The 14,949-nt window shown below is 39.6% G+C and overlaps 1 long non-coding RNA gene across 1 annotated transcript in view; it reads right to left on the bottom strand.

Moving 5' to 3' along the window:
- Positions 1–12,258: 12,258 nt before the first annotated feature.
- Positions 12,259–14,949, bottom strand: part of LOC107184900 — a 14,322-nt gene continuing 11,631 nt past the window's right edge. Inside the window, exon 3 of the long non-coding RNA XR_001515799.1 lies at positions 12,259–12,269. This is a non-coding gene — a long non-coding RNA (uncharacterized LOC107184900). The remainder of the gene's footprint in view (positions 12,270–14,949) is intronic.

Genomic DNA, 14,949 nt, shown 5'->3' with positions numbered 1-14,949 from the left:
AAGCACAGAAGAAGCCACATAGAGACTGGTAAGAGAGGTGGTGACTTGGAAAGGGCCCCTCAGGTAGACCTATAGGAGAGAAGGGTCTCAATCCCACCCCGGGATCCCCAACCCAGAGCAACAGAGACAGGAAGAGGAGCCCATGTAGCATCAGGTGGTGAAAGTCAGCGATGATTCTGTCTGCCTGGGAGACTCAGTCCTCACCATCCCTGGGAAGGAGCACTCCCACTGCTGTAGCACCAGCCTGGGGAATTTGCTCCAACTCCAACTGCTGGAGAGACCACAGTGCTGTATTCAGTCCTGTGGTGGGAACTGCTGGCTATACCCAGAAGTGACTTCGAGAGACCCTATGTTCTCTGGAAAGACTTTGGGCACAGACCCAGTCAGTGACTAAACTGTGTGGGTTGGTGGGGAGGAACAGTCTCCCCACCTCCAGTGCCTGGTCAGCACTCCTCCCCCAACCTGCTGAGCTGCTTGGCCCACCCTGTCCTACTGGGTTGGCAGCACCTGGGACTGGCACAGGACTAGGATTTTCCCACCCTTCCTGCTGGTTTGAAAGCATGGGGAATCAGAAGTGTGGCCAGTCCTGCTGGGTTAGGAGCCTGAGTGGAGCTGGGGATTTGAGCCCTGCCCTGCAGAGACCAGCCATGTGCAGAGATGGGAGTATTGTGCAGGGCTGTTTTTTGGCCCCCTCTTACTTGGTTATGCAGATCAGAGGTACTGGGGAGCTGTGTAGAACTCGGTTTTCTCATACTACATCTCCCAGGGAGACCTCTGTTCAGGATCCAAGTAGGAAAGTTCTGAGCTCTGTGGCTGCATGGCAGGGAGGTGGGTCTCATCTCTTCTGTGAGTTCAGCCCATGTTGCCCGAGAAAGAAGAGGAAGTGACCATCCCTTCCTCCCCTACAGGTTGTGGGCACCACCCCCAACTGAAGACTGTTTGGATGAGCCCTGCCAAATCCAAGACAACCCCACTGGGCACATTTCCTGTGGGAAGGTAGAGCATCTCAGAGCAGGGACATTCAAAATGTGAGAGCCTCCAAGGCTATTTATTGTCTGGGACTGGGAGGAAGTATTTAGCTCCCTGCCAACCCCTGCAGGCTGGGCTGGCATCATTCTCAAGAGAAGACTCTAAGCCCAGGGCAGCTGAACTTGCTCCTGCAGAGGAGACGGCTGTCTGTACCCAACCTGACCTGCAGCGAACCCTGCTAGGAAGAATGAGAATTAGAGACTTTGGCAGAGACTGAGGGTTTTGGCTGTGAAGCAAGGACTAATTCCTCCTCATTGAATGCAACCTTGGGGGAAGGTAGAGCAGTTGACAGCTAATGGCAGCAGAAAGCCTCAGGCCTATTACAGATCTACCCCCAGTTCTAAGCTGGAAGAAGCCAAATCTTTTACACAGATTGGTGCCACCCATGCATACGCAGGTCTAGTAGACGCAGATACAAATCGTGACTGACAGCCACCTGCACCTGAAACCCAACCCCGTGGACCCAGAACCAGCACAACCAGGGGACACACATCACAGCAAGTCCCAACTAGCAACACAAGTGGCACATCCAAAAGGGGACCCAGGCAGGCACTAGATCCTCCTGGAAACAACTGCACCTCTGGGGGGAGCCGCTGCATAGTATGTCATACACTGTGACTGAGGTATACCTTACAGTCACCAGGCTGAAGGGTTAATTTTAACCACAAAAGGTTCAATAGCAACCAAGCCTCCACTATGACAGGGGGTGCACTAACACACAAGAGACATAGCTAAAGCAAAGGACTCAGATTACCTGGAAGACTGTATGGCTTATTCCAAGAGACCTTGAGATTGCACCTGCACAGCAGTTTACACACCATGGTTGGGGTTGAGACTCACAGTCAGCCAGCATGAGGGTTAATCCCAGCTATGAACAGATCAATAGCAATCACAACCTAATTACACAGGAGGGCCACATAATCCACACAAGGGATCTCCCATAGAGGACACAGCTCAGGAGATCAAGGAAACTGCACCAGAGAGTACCTACTACATAAGGCTGCCCCATGAAGACTGGCAGTCATAGCAATTCTATCAAATATATAGAAACAAACACAAACAGACAAAATGAGGAGACAAAGAAACAGGCCACAAATGGGGGGGAAAGGAGGAATCTTCATAAATAGCTAAATAAAATGGAAAAGGACATAGAAACCATGAAAAATAACCAGTCTGAAATGAAGCATGACATCAAGAATACACAGAAAGGAATAAAGAGTCAGGGATAAAACAGAGGATCAATGCAGTGAATTGGAAGACAAAGTTGAAAAAAGAAAAAAATGCAACCAGAGCAGCAAAGACAAAATAATTATAACGCATGAAGATTGCTTAAGGAACTTTGGGGGGAAAACATGAAATGTAACAACATCTTCATTATAAGGGTACAAGAAGGAGAAGAAAGTGAGCAAGGGATAGAGAACAAAATAGTGACTTCCTTAACCTGGTGAAGGAAAAAAGTCATGAGTTCAGAAAGCACAGAGAATTCTGATCAAGATAAATGCAAAGACACCCACACCAAGACACTTCATAAAGAAAATGTCAAAGCTTAAAGACAAAGAGAGAATCTTAAAGGCAGCAAGAGAGGGATAGTTAATTACCTACACAGGAGTTTCCATAAGGTTGTCAGCTGATTTCTCACCTGAAACACTTCAGGGCAGAAGGGATTGCCTTGAAGTATTCAAATAAATGAAAAGCAAGGACATGCATCCAAGATTACTCTGTCCACCAAGGTTATCATTTAAAATTAAAGGCAGCTTAGCTGGCGTGGCTTAGTGTTTGAGCATCGACCTGCAAACCTGGAGGTCACAGTTCGATTCCTGGTCAGGGCACATGCCCAGGTTGCAGGTTCAATCCCCATTGTGAGGCATGCAGGAGACAACTAATCAATGATTCCCTCTCATTGTTGATGTTTCTATTTCTCTCTCCCTCTCCTTTCCTCTCTAAAATGAATAAAAATAGATTTAAAATAAAATCTCTCTGTAAAAAATCAATAAAATATATTTTAAAAAAATAAAATAAATAAAAATAAAATTGAAGGCAAAATAGTTTCCCAAACAAAAGAAGACTAACGAAGGTTGTTACCACCAAAGCAGAAGCAGAAGCAAAAGTTTTTTTTTGGAGGAGGAGGAAGAGGAGGAGGAGGGGGGGGGGAGGGACATGAGTATAAAGAAAAAATGACAATAAATAAATACCTATCAATAGTAACCTTAAATGTAAATGGGTTAAATGTTCTAATAAAAAGATATATGTACGTTATCTGAACAGATAAGAAATCATAGCCCAGACATACACTGTCAATAAGAGATGCTAGCTTAGAACAAAAGATTCATGTGGGCTAAAACTAAAGGGATGGAAATTAATATTCCATGAAAGTTGAAACACACAAAAAAGGTAACAATACTTACTTCTGCTAAAATAGACTTCAAACCAAATGCCATAAAAGGGACAAAGAAGGTCACAACATAATCTAAAGGGATAGAACCATCAAGAGGAAATAACCCTTGTAAACATATAGATACCAAACAGAAGAGCACTCAAATATATTTTAAAAAAAAACTCATAGTAAATTTTAAGGAAGAGACTGACAGCAATATAATCATACCTGAGGACATTAACAACCCACTGTCATCACTAAAGAGATCTTCCAGACAAAAAAAACCCACAACAAAACACTAACCTTATACAACTAAATCAGATGGATTTAACTGATATTTACAGAACAATTCAATCCAAAGCAGCAGAATATACATTCTTCTCAAGTGCACTTGGAATATTCATAAAGTTAGACCACATCTTAGAACACAAAATGAGACTTAACAAATTCAAAAAAATTTAAATGATATCAAAGATCTCAGATCACTATGACATGAAACTAGAAATAAACTACAATTTTAAAAAAAACCTCAAAAATGTTCAAATACATTGAGACTAAATAGAATGTTATTAAAACAACTAGAGGCCAGGTGCACGAGATTTATGCACTTGGAAGGGGGTGTCCCTTGACTTAACTGTGCCCTCTCATAGTCTGGGAGCCCTTGGGGGATGTCCAACTGATGGCTTAGGCCCACTCCCCGCTAAGCCATCAGTCAGACATCCTTAGCACTACTGCTTCTGAAGCGCACTGACCAACAGGGGGCAGCTCCTGCGTTGAGCGCCTGCCTCCTGGTGGTCAGTGTGCATCATAGTGACCCGTAGTTCCACTGTTTTGGTCGATTAGCATATTAGCCTTTTATTATATAGGATTAATGGGTTAACCAATGAGATCAAGGAAGAAGTAAAAAAATTACCTGGAAGCAAATGAAAATGAGCATACAACAACCCAAAATCTATGGGGCATAGTGAAAACAGACATGAGAGGGAAGTTAATAGCATTACAGGCATACTTTAAGAAGCAAGAAAAATCTCAAATAAAAATCTAACCCTACACCTAAATGAACTAGAGAAAGAACAACGCAAGCCCAGAGTAAATAGAAGGAAGGAAATAATAAATATCAGAGTGGAAATAAATGTCAGAGACTAAAAAGTATAATACAAAAGATCAATGAAGCCAAGAGCTGGTTCTTTGAAAAGATGTACTATTAATGAACCTTTAACCAGACTCATCAAGAAAAACAGAGGCTCCAAATCAAATCAGAAATGAAAGAAGAGAAGTAACAATGGACCCAATGGAAATACAAAGGATTTGAATAAAATACTATGAATGACTATAAACCAAAAAATTGGACAATCTGGGAAAAATGGACAAACTCCTAGAAACTCACCATCTTTCAAAATTGAAGCAGGAAAATCAGAAAACTGATATAGACTAATAACAACTAATGAAATCAAAGCAGTGATAATAATAATAAAAAAAACTCCAGGCATACAAAAGCTCTGGAATGGATGGCCTCACAGGTAAATTTTACCAAATATTCAAAGAACTAATTCCTATCCTCCTCAAACTATTCTAAAAAATTCAAGAGGAGCGGAGACTTCCATGCTTTATTTACAAGGCCAGAATTATCCTAATTCCAAAACCAGATAAAGACACTACAAAGAAAGAAAACCATAGGCCAATAACCCTGACAAACACAAATTTAAATCCTCAACAAAATATTAGCAAACCAAATCCAGCAACACATAAAAAAGATCATACAGCATGATCAAGTGGGATTTATCCCAGGGATGCAAGATTGGTACACTATTCGCAAATCAATAAATGTGATATATCCTATATAATAAAATCCTAGGTGGTGTCATGCCCTCATGCCATGCCCTGGTGCAACGTTGTCACAAGATGGCCGCCACAAGATGGCTGGCAGGGAAGGGCATTTGGGGGCAAACAGGCCAGCAGGGGAGGGCAGTTGGGGGCAACCAAGCCATCAGGGAAGGGCAGGTGGGGGTAAACAGGCCTAGTGAGAGGGATGTCCGACTGACAGTTTAGGCCCAATCCCTGTGGGCAGTCGGACATCCCCCGAGGGGTCTCAGATTGGAGAGGGTGCAGGCTGGGCTGAGGGACACCCCCGCCCCCATGCATGAATTCCATGTACCGGGCCTCTAGTCACATAAATAAAATGAGATTTAAAAAAAATCACATGATCATATCAATAGATGCAGAAAAAGCATTCGATAAAATCCAGCACCCATTTATGATAAAAATCTCTCAGCGAAGTGGGCAAAGAGGGACCATATCTCAACATAATAAAGGTCATAGATAACAAACCTACAGCCAACATCATACCCTATAGGCAAAAAATTAAAGCATTTCCCTTTAGATCAGGAACAAGACAGGAATGTCCACTTTCACCACTCTTATCCAACATAGTACTGGCTGTCCTAGCCCCAATGATCAGAAAAGAAGAAGCAATAAAAGGCACCCAAATTGGAAGGACAGAAGTAAAAGTGTCATTATTTGCAGATGACATGATATTGTACATAGAAAACCCTAAAGACTCTACCAAAAACTTCTAGATCTAATAAATAAATTTGGCAAAGCAGCAGGATACAATATTAATATTCAGAAATCAGTAGCATTTTCATACACCAATAATGAACTATAGAAAGAGAAACTAAGAAAACAATCCAATTTACTATTACAAGAAAAAAATAAGGTAACAAGAAATAAATGTAACAAAATTAAGTTACATTTAAGTTACAAGGAGATAAAAAGCCTGTATTTGGAAAACTACAGGACATTGAAGAAATTGAAGAAGATACAAATAAATGAAAGTATATTCCATATTCATGGACTGAGAGAATTCATGTAATTAAAATGTCCATTATTATTCAAAGTAATCTATAGATTCAACACAATTCCTATTAAAATACCAATGGAATATTTCACAATTCTAAAAAATATTTCAAATATTTATTGTGATACCTCTAACATTGTTCTTCTTTCTTAATATTGCTGAGGCTATTCAGGGACCCCACCCCCCAAAGAAAAAGGGATTCTGAATAGCCTCAGAAATCTTGAGAAAGAAGAACAAAGTTAGAGGTATCACAATACCAGATATCAAATTATATTACAAGGACATTTTAATCAAAACAGCTTGGTAATGGCATAAGAACAGGCATATAAATCAATAAAATGGAACAGAGAGCCCAGAAATCAGCCCACATCTCTATGGTCAATTATTTGAAAAAGAGGCAAGAGAATTTAATAGATTAAAAAAAACACATAACAGTCTCTTCAATAAATGGTGTTGGGAAAATCAGACAGGTTTATGCAAAAAAAAAAAAAAAGAAAGAAAGAAAGAAACTAGAACACCAAGTTACACCATACACAAAATAAATTCAAAATGGATAAAGTACTTAAATGTAAGTCTCAAAACCATAAAAATCCTGGACGATAACACAGGCAGTAAAATTTCAGACATTTCTCATAGCAATACATCTGTAGATATATCTCCTAGGGCAAGGGAAACAAAGGAAATAATACATGAAACTATATCGATCTAAGAAGCTTCTACAAAGCAAAGAAAACCATCAACAAAATGAAAAGGAAGCCTGCTGCATAGAAGAATGTATTTGTCAATGATACATCTGACAAGGGGTTAATTTCCAAAATATATAAAAAGCTTAAACAGCTCAACATCAGGAAGACAAACAATCTAATTAAAAAAGGGGTAAAGGACCTGAATAGATACTTCTCTGAAGAGGACATTCAGATGGCCAGTCGACATATGAAAAAAATGCTCAACATCACTAATCATGAGAGAGATGCAAATTAAAACCACAATGAGATATCAGCTCACACCGGCCAAAACGGCTAAGATCAATTAATTGACAAACAACAGGTGCAGGAGAGAACGTGAAGAAAAGGTAACCCTCATGAACTGCTGGTGACAATACAGACTAGAAATGGCCACTGTGGAAAACAGTATGGGGTTTCCTCAAGAAAATTAAAAAATGTAACTCCCATTTGACCCAGCTTTCCCACTTCTGGGTCTATATCCTTAGAATTGTGAAACACCAACCAGAAAGAATATATGCACTCTATGTTCACACTAGCATTATTTAAATAGCCAAGGTCTGGAAACAGCCCAGGTGTCCATGAGCGGATGAGTGATGATACTAGTAAAAGCCGTGGCATATTTACAAGGCTGTAAAACGGAAGGATCTCTTTCCTTTTGTGACAGCATAGATGGACCTGGAGATTATTATGCTAAGTGAAATAAACCAGTTAGAGAAAGATGAATTACATATGATCACACTTATACATGGAATCTAATGAACAAAATAAACCGATGAACAAAATAAAATCAGAGGCATGGATACATGGAATAGGCTGACAGAGTTCAAAAGAGAGGGGAATGGGAGTGTCTAGATAAAAGAAGGTGAAGAAATTAGCCAAAGAACACATATGCATGGCCCATGGACAGATGTCTGTAAGAGCGTCAACAACAAAACTTGTTAGAGAAATCCAAAATTTGTACACAACTGGGGAACAAATTCAGTTAGGGATAAAGTTTTTATTTCATTAAAAATAAAAAAAATATCTACTGATATCTTTAAAAAGAATGTTAATTAAGAAGAGGTGTGGTTAAGATTTAATATTTGATGCAATTTGTTTATTTTTATGTAGTTATACATTGCTTATTGTTTCTGTGTGAGTGGAGTAAGGAATACAATGATAATATACCTTTCTTTTTTTAAAATATATTTTATTGATTTTTTACAGAGAGGAAGGGAGAAGGATAGAGTTAGAAACATCGATGAGAGAGAAAAACATCAATCAGCTGCCTCCTGCACGCCCCCTACTGGGGATGTGCTCGCAACCCACGTACATGCCCTTGACCAGATTCGAACCTGGGACCCTTCAGTCCACAGGCCAACACTCTATCCACTGAGCCACACCGACCAGGGTGATAATATAGCTTTCTTACAGTTCCTTGATTTATGCTAAGACCAAATAGTATTTTCCATCATTTCTGCACCATTAATGCAACAGTCAGCACATGACAAAGGCAAATAATGTCTTAGCATCATAATAAAATTTGTTGCCACTGCAGTCCCCCAGAATTTTCTCTAATATCTGCTAGAGATCTGTGACCATACTTTGAAAGACACTGGTCTAGTGTAATCATATTAACTGGACTTCTTTGATAATAAACAGAGAAGAAATCTGTACTTTCATTAATGCCAAGAAGCTTATACTACTTCCAGAAAGGAGGCTATAATCGACCAGGTATTTATAGCTAGACAAACTAGGTTTGAATTCTCCTCACGTGGCCTAGTAGTTTTACATCTTTAGGCAAATTATGAAATCCTGTTAGTTGTTCGTTGGCTCATCACTAAAACATTTTTTTTTTTTTAGGGATAGTGTAAGACTAAAATGAGACCACACACAAATGCACTCATGCACACACAATACCTGGCATACAGAAAATGACTGATAAATAGGAGTTTCTATTATTTCTGTTGTTTCCAACAAGGCATATGATTAATGGCATTGTGTAATTTTTTTATCCTTCTACCCCACATTTAGTAAGATCAATTATAGATGAATGTAGCTTTCAGTAAACGAGCCAATTTTAACATATGGGCCATGACAGGTGATTCATTCTAGAGATAATAGCATTGGAGAATTAATGCAGTTAGGATTACAGTATTCAACTGTTTTGAAAATAAGAATATGATTGCATCCCATCACTGCCCATTCTTTTCGTGCATCATTTCAATAACTGACTTTCACGTGTGAGTCGCTGTGATCAAGTCAGAGTGAAATGCCACAGGAGCTGTGCGAGCTAATTAACATGTCTGACTCCACAAAAGAATAATAAAAGAAATGGGCACTTGTTTCTTATTTTATTTCAGGAAAGTTCTTCAGATATAAAAAGGATTCAACTGTTGTAAGAATTCAAAGAAAATTGCATTTTTAAAACAGTCCTATATAAGATTCTAAAGTGTGAAAATGAGAATAGGACAGATATATTAAGATTGGGCTTCCATTCTGTTTCAGTTGCTATTAGCATTAAAAGAAGATTGCAGGAAAAGATAGGGAATATTTGAAGCTATCTTGAAAAGGCCATTAACTTTGAAGTCTGCTTGGATTCATGTTCTAGTTCTGTTCCTTGATCTAAGTAGACTTCTGGAAAGTTCTTTAACTCCTGCCCCCCCCCCCCACAATTTCCTCAACTGTAAGTGAATCTATATATATATAAAAGGCTAAGCAACCGGCCGATTGTCCGACCGGCCGGTAGGTATGACATGCACTGACCACCAGGGGGCAGACCCTCAATGCAGGAGCTGCCAAGCAATAGCAACTTTGAAGTGTGCCTACTCCTCCTCTGGGACCCCTCAGGGAGCGCCGGTTTTGGCCCGATCCCCACAGGCCAGGCCAAGGGACCCCACCTGCTGGAGGGACCCTGCTCACTCTGCAGACGCCCTTCGAGGCCCAGCACCACCCCAGGTGCGGCCGGGCTGGGGAGGAACCTTGAGAGGTTGGCTCCAAGGCGTGTCCAGCCCATCTTACCCAGTCCCACCCCGCCAGCCACCTTCTAATTAATTTCTTTTCAATGTTCATGAATCTGTGCACTGGGCCACTAGTTATAAAATAATTACCTTATGCCGGTTAGGAAGAATTAGATGATAAACTATTTAAAGTGAATGACATCTTTGAAAGGTGAACATGGTGGATGGACAGTGTGTGGGGGGAGGCTAAATAGCTATGCATAAAGGCTGTGCATAAAGAAAAATTGAATTTATTCAAGGATGGGGGATGGGATATCCAAAGGGAAGGGCTGTCCAGCACCAAGCCTAGGGCTTATCCGCTCGATGATGGCAGCACCCAGGAGGGAAACTTGTCCTCAGTGGGTTGAGGGCTGAGCTGGTGAGCTTGTCATGCAGATGGAATGCAGGTGTGCAGACAGGTGCTTTCAGGGCAGTTTCAAAACCATGACTCCTGGTGTCCATCGAGTTTTTCCTGGTCTTTTGTTCTCCTGTAGTGGGAAGCTCACAAATGGTCGTTAAGGACTGTATTGCCCTACAGTCCTAACAAACTTCACATGGAGTAAGTGTTCCCTAAACAATTTCTTTTCTGCTTGTTATTGTAAAAATATTAAGATGATGGCATTTCCTTTTCCCCTCACAAAGTAGATTGTGGAATATAAGGTTTCTGCACCAATTCAATAGGACTGGTTGATTTGGCCAATTCAACAAACATAAATCTCAAGGACTTTAACAGAAGATAATAAAAGTAGCTGTTTTCTTCTCTATAGACTTATAGAAATATAGAACTGAGTTGTGATTAATTTTTAATTAAAAAATAACAACAGTAGCCTTACCCTTGAACATTATTAGTGTCAATCAAAGCAGCAAGATAATACCACCAAATTTAATATTATAACCTGCTCTACTCCCAGAGAGAGCTCCTACCTTGCTCTTCACTCCCAAATGTTAGTTTTCATTTCCTCTGTTATATGTCAGACATTTACTAAAATGTTTATTGTTTATTCTTCCCTGCTAGAATGTAACTTCCTTAAAGAAAGAGGTCTTGGTTGTTTTGTTTGGAAGTGCCTGAGTTTTTTTTTGTTTTTGTTTTTTGAATGAAATAGGTAGAACATGTGTGGAACAGGATTATAGCTTCAAGACAATTCAGGCTCCTATAACAAAGTAACATAAAACTGAGCTGTTTATTTAAAAACACGTTTACTTCTTATGATTCTGGGGCTGGCTGTTCGATATAAGGGGGTGGAGGAGACGTGGTCGGGTTCCTGTTGAGGGTTCCCTTCACAGGCTGCAGGTGGCTGATTTTTTTCCTCATATCCTCGATGGCTATTAACAGAGAAAACTCTCCGGGGTCTCTTTTATAAAGGCACTAATCACACTGATGACCCAATCACTCCCCAAACGTCCCACCTCCTAGTACCATCAGAGTGCAGGTTAGGATTGCAACAAATGAATTTGGAAGATGAGGGCACAAACATTCAGTCCAAAACAATGTCTCTTTATTTGGTTTTTTGTTTGTTTGTTTACTTATTCTATTTTAAATTAGCAAAAGTATTCATTCACTATTATAAGAAAAAATACTATAAGATATCATTCCAAAGATAATAAGCAAAATACATATTTCCAACAATGACAGTAAAAGCTATAATTTATTGCATCTTAATGAATTTACACTGAGAAACATTATTGAACACATCCTCTGTGCTAGGCACTACACTTAACAGATGTTGACTCTGATATAGAGGATATATGAAGGTGTCAGAGTAAATCTGTAACATAAAATCTTATAAAAAGTTATTTCTTTGTATTTCATTAAGAATAACAGAAATACAAGGTTGTTCCCACTTCTCAGTGGTCATCTTGGTGGGGATAGGGAGGGATGCCAGACTTTGGAGAGACTACCTATCTTGAACATTATACTCTCCACAGCTATATCACACTTAAAAAATATCCCTTTGTAACCTGAAATCACTTTTATATAGGTGAGCATCTATTTGGAAAGAGTATACAAATGAGGAATACTGATGCTAAATTAATTTGGTAAATTTAAATCACTGTAGGTATAATTATAATACCTATAATTGGGATTTAATCCACTGTTGTCTGCTAGATTTTATCTCTATCCACCCTAAGGGTTACATTATATGCCTTGAGGCACACTGCCTGTATCAGGGTAGGTCTCATTTCAACAATGTCCTAAAAGTGTTTGGCCTCATTTAATTCACTCATTCATTCTGCAAATAAGTATTGATCATTTGTTTAACAAGTACTCTCTCTGTAAATGAAGAGCACAATAACAATATTCTTGACTTCTAGGAACTTGAATTCTAATAAATAGACAACCATAAAACAATATGGATGTAAGATAATTGCTATACCAGAAGTTTATATCCAAGGGCAGAAACTTCAAACTCTCTGAAGTAATATTTTTAGAAGATGTCTATTCGGGAAATAGGTTCAAGTAACAATAATTAGATTTCCAAATACTAGTGAGGAGAAAGCATTTCATTAAGAGGAGACAGTATGTCAGTAGCTATACAAATATATACACATGCACACTCTGAAAGCATGTAGGTAGTTCAATTTTTTTACTGTGGAAGATCAACCCAGACAGCAAGGCAAGGGTCAGAATATGAAAGACACTATATGCCATGTAAAGGGAAATCAGATTAGAAGGCTTTCAACATACTGCCTTCCTTCTTGGATAATTCCTAAATACAGGAAAACCTGACAAGAGTATGTAATTAAAGTCACTCATTCATAATAATAATAATAATTTCAAAGTGTTGTAAAAGTACAGTCATTTTAAGCCAAGTTTAGACTGAATTAATTTATTTCGGGAAATGAAGCTCTGTTAATTAGGTTTAGCCCTCAGGCCCATGGCAAGTTGTCAGTATGGATTTTGGTGTGGAAGGCAAGGGACTAGGTTATGGGAAATCTTGCCTTTACTGCTGACTTGTAGAAAAGTTACCAGAAGCTTCTACCAGTCTTTGGTGAACAATTAAGAAGATGGGAGCTGTAAGAAAACAAGCCAATTTTATAACATGCTAACAATTTACAACTCCAGGTGTTTTTCTATGAAGAGAAAGCTCAAAATATTCTTAAACCACAGAGAAAAACTTGAGTAAAATTGTCAGTATACTCAGTTTCAAAACAGTCATAAAGTTTTGAAAATACTGTATAACAAAGAAGTTGACTTAATCTGAAAATTGTTTATTTTAAAGATAAAATTGAGACAGTCTGCTAAAACGTAGATATTCGCTTTGTGCTTCACACCCTTGCTAGTAGTTTATAAAATTCTGAAATGGATACTTGTCCACAAAACTATGCAGGTGTCAGGAGTACTTTTCCTCTCTGTCCTCTCCCTGTCTGTTTCAGCCAGGTGTTCTTAATTATCTCCCGCTATAAACTTCAATCATGTTATTCTTGGATGTTGACCATTTGCCTTCCCAAAACGCAAATGATTTAAAAAAAAAAAATCCCTGGCCTCAGTTACAGGTGTTTTATCCTCATTGAGGCCCTCCACATGCTTCCACAATTCTTGGAGATGACTTGATTCCAGAGTGTTTACATGCATTTTAACTATCTCATTTGGTTTCTTCTAGGTTTGTACCTATCAGGTTTTGGTTCACTGTTTTGAGTCTATATCTGATAACATTTTACTTTGAATAGCTCATACTCTCCTAATCAGATATTACTTGTAATTGTTGCCTTATATTTTTTTCCAACTGTGTGAGATCAAAGAACTTCCTAGTGACCTTAATTTTTTTTTTTTAGATCTTCACCTATGATCTTAAATTAATTTTTTTAAGATCTTCACCAGATGACATGTTTAGAGAGAAGAAGGGAGGGGGGGAAAGAGAGAGAGAGAGAAAATTATGTGCAAGGCTAACATCTATCAGTTGCCTTCCATAAGCTCCCTGGCTGGGGATCAAACCCGCAACTCAGGTATGTGCCCTGACTGGGAATCCAACTGGCGGCCTTTCTATGAAAGGGAGGATGCTCAACTGGGCCACTAGGGTGGAGCCTTAACTTACCATTCACTGTAAGGTTAAAATCACAAGCTCCTTATGGTTGTTTGGTTCCACTTAAATGCAGTTTTAAATAGAGGTAAGTTTGGATTTGTCTACCCGTCAATTTAGTCAAAGATGATTAAATAAATCCCTTAAAACACTTAAGAAAAACTTTTACGAGTTAGGATTTGAGGAGGGCTTCTCTGGCCATTTTGCATCCTCTTCACATAAGGCAAATAGAACCAAGGGCTATATCTCCAGTGGGCTCCCTCACTCACATGTCTGCCGCCTCAGACCTCTTTTTCCCTCTCCACTTAGGGTCTCATTATTTAGGGCCTCTTCAAGCAGCCTGGCTTCTCACAGCATGGAGGTCTAAGGGTGGTCTGTCTTCATACTTGTTAGCTACCCTTCCCCAAAAGGAATATTCCAAGAGATATAGGCATAGGCTGAAAAGTTTCTTGTAAATTAGCTTTAGAAATGCCAAAATGTCCCTTCTAGCACTTTCTATTGATCACTAAGTCCAGCCCAGGTTTAAGGGAAAGAAGAAACAGATTTCATCTCTGGTGGAGAAATGGCATACATACTCAGGGGAAAATGAAATGATGTGTAACATGTGGTCTGAAAGCCATAAAATAAATATACTGATTAAAGAAAAGATGTAAAACTGCTTTGCTGAGAACCTTTACTATCCTATACAATAAAAGGCCAATATGGAAATCGACCGAACAGCGGAATGACCAGATGCTACGACGTGCATTGACCACCAGTGGGCAGATGCTCAATGCAGGAGCTGCCCCCTGGTGGTCAGTGCACTCCCACAACTCAGCCAGAAGCCGGGCTATGTGGCAGCGCTAAGGATGTCCAGCTGACAGCTTAGGCCCACTTCCCAGAGGGAGTGGGCTTAAGCCATCAGTCAGACATCCCTCGAGGGCTCCCGGACTGCAAGGCTGGGCTGAGGGAACCCCCAACGAATTTT

This window comes from Myotis davidii, unplaced genomic scaffold (assembly GCF_000327345.1).
Source record: "Myotis davidii unplaced genomic scaffold, ASM32734v1 scaffold8, whole genome shotgun sequence".
NCBI classification, from domain to species: Eukaryota; Metazoa; Chordata; class Mammalia; order Chiroptera; family Vespertilionidae; genus Myotis; species Myotis davidii.
Note: the sequence above shows the minus strand (reverse complement) of the source record. Positions and strands in the feature narration are given on the sequence as shown.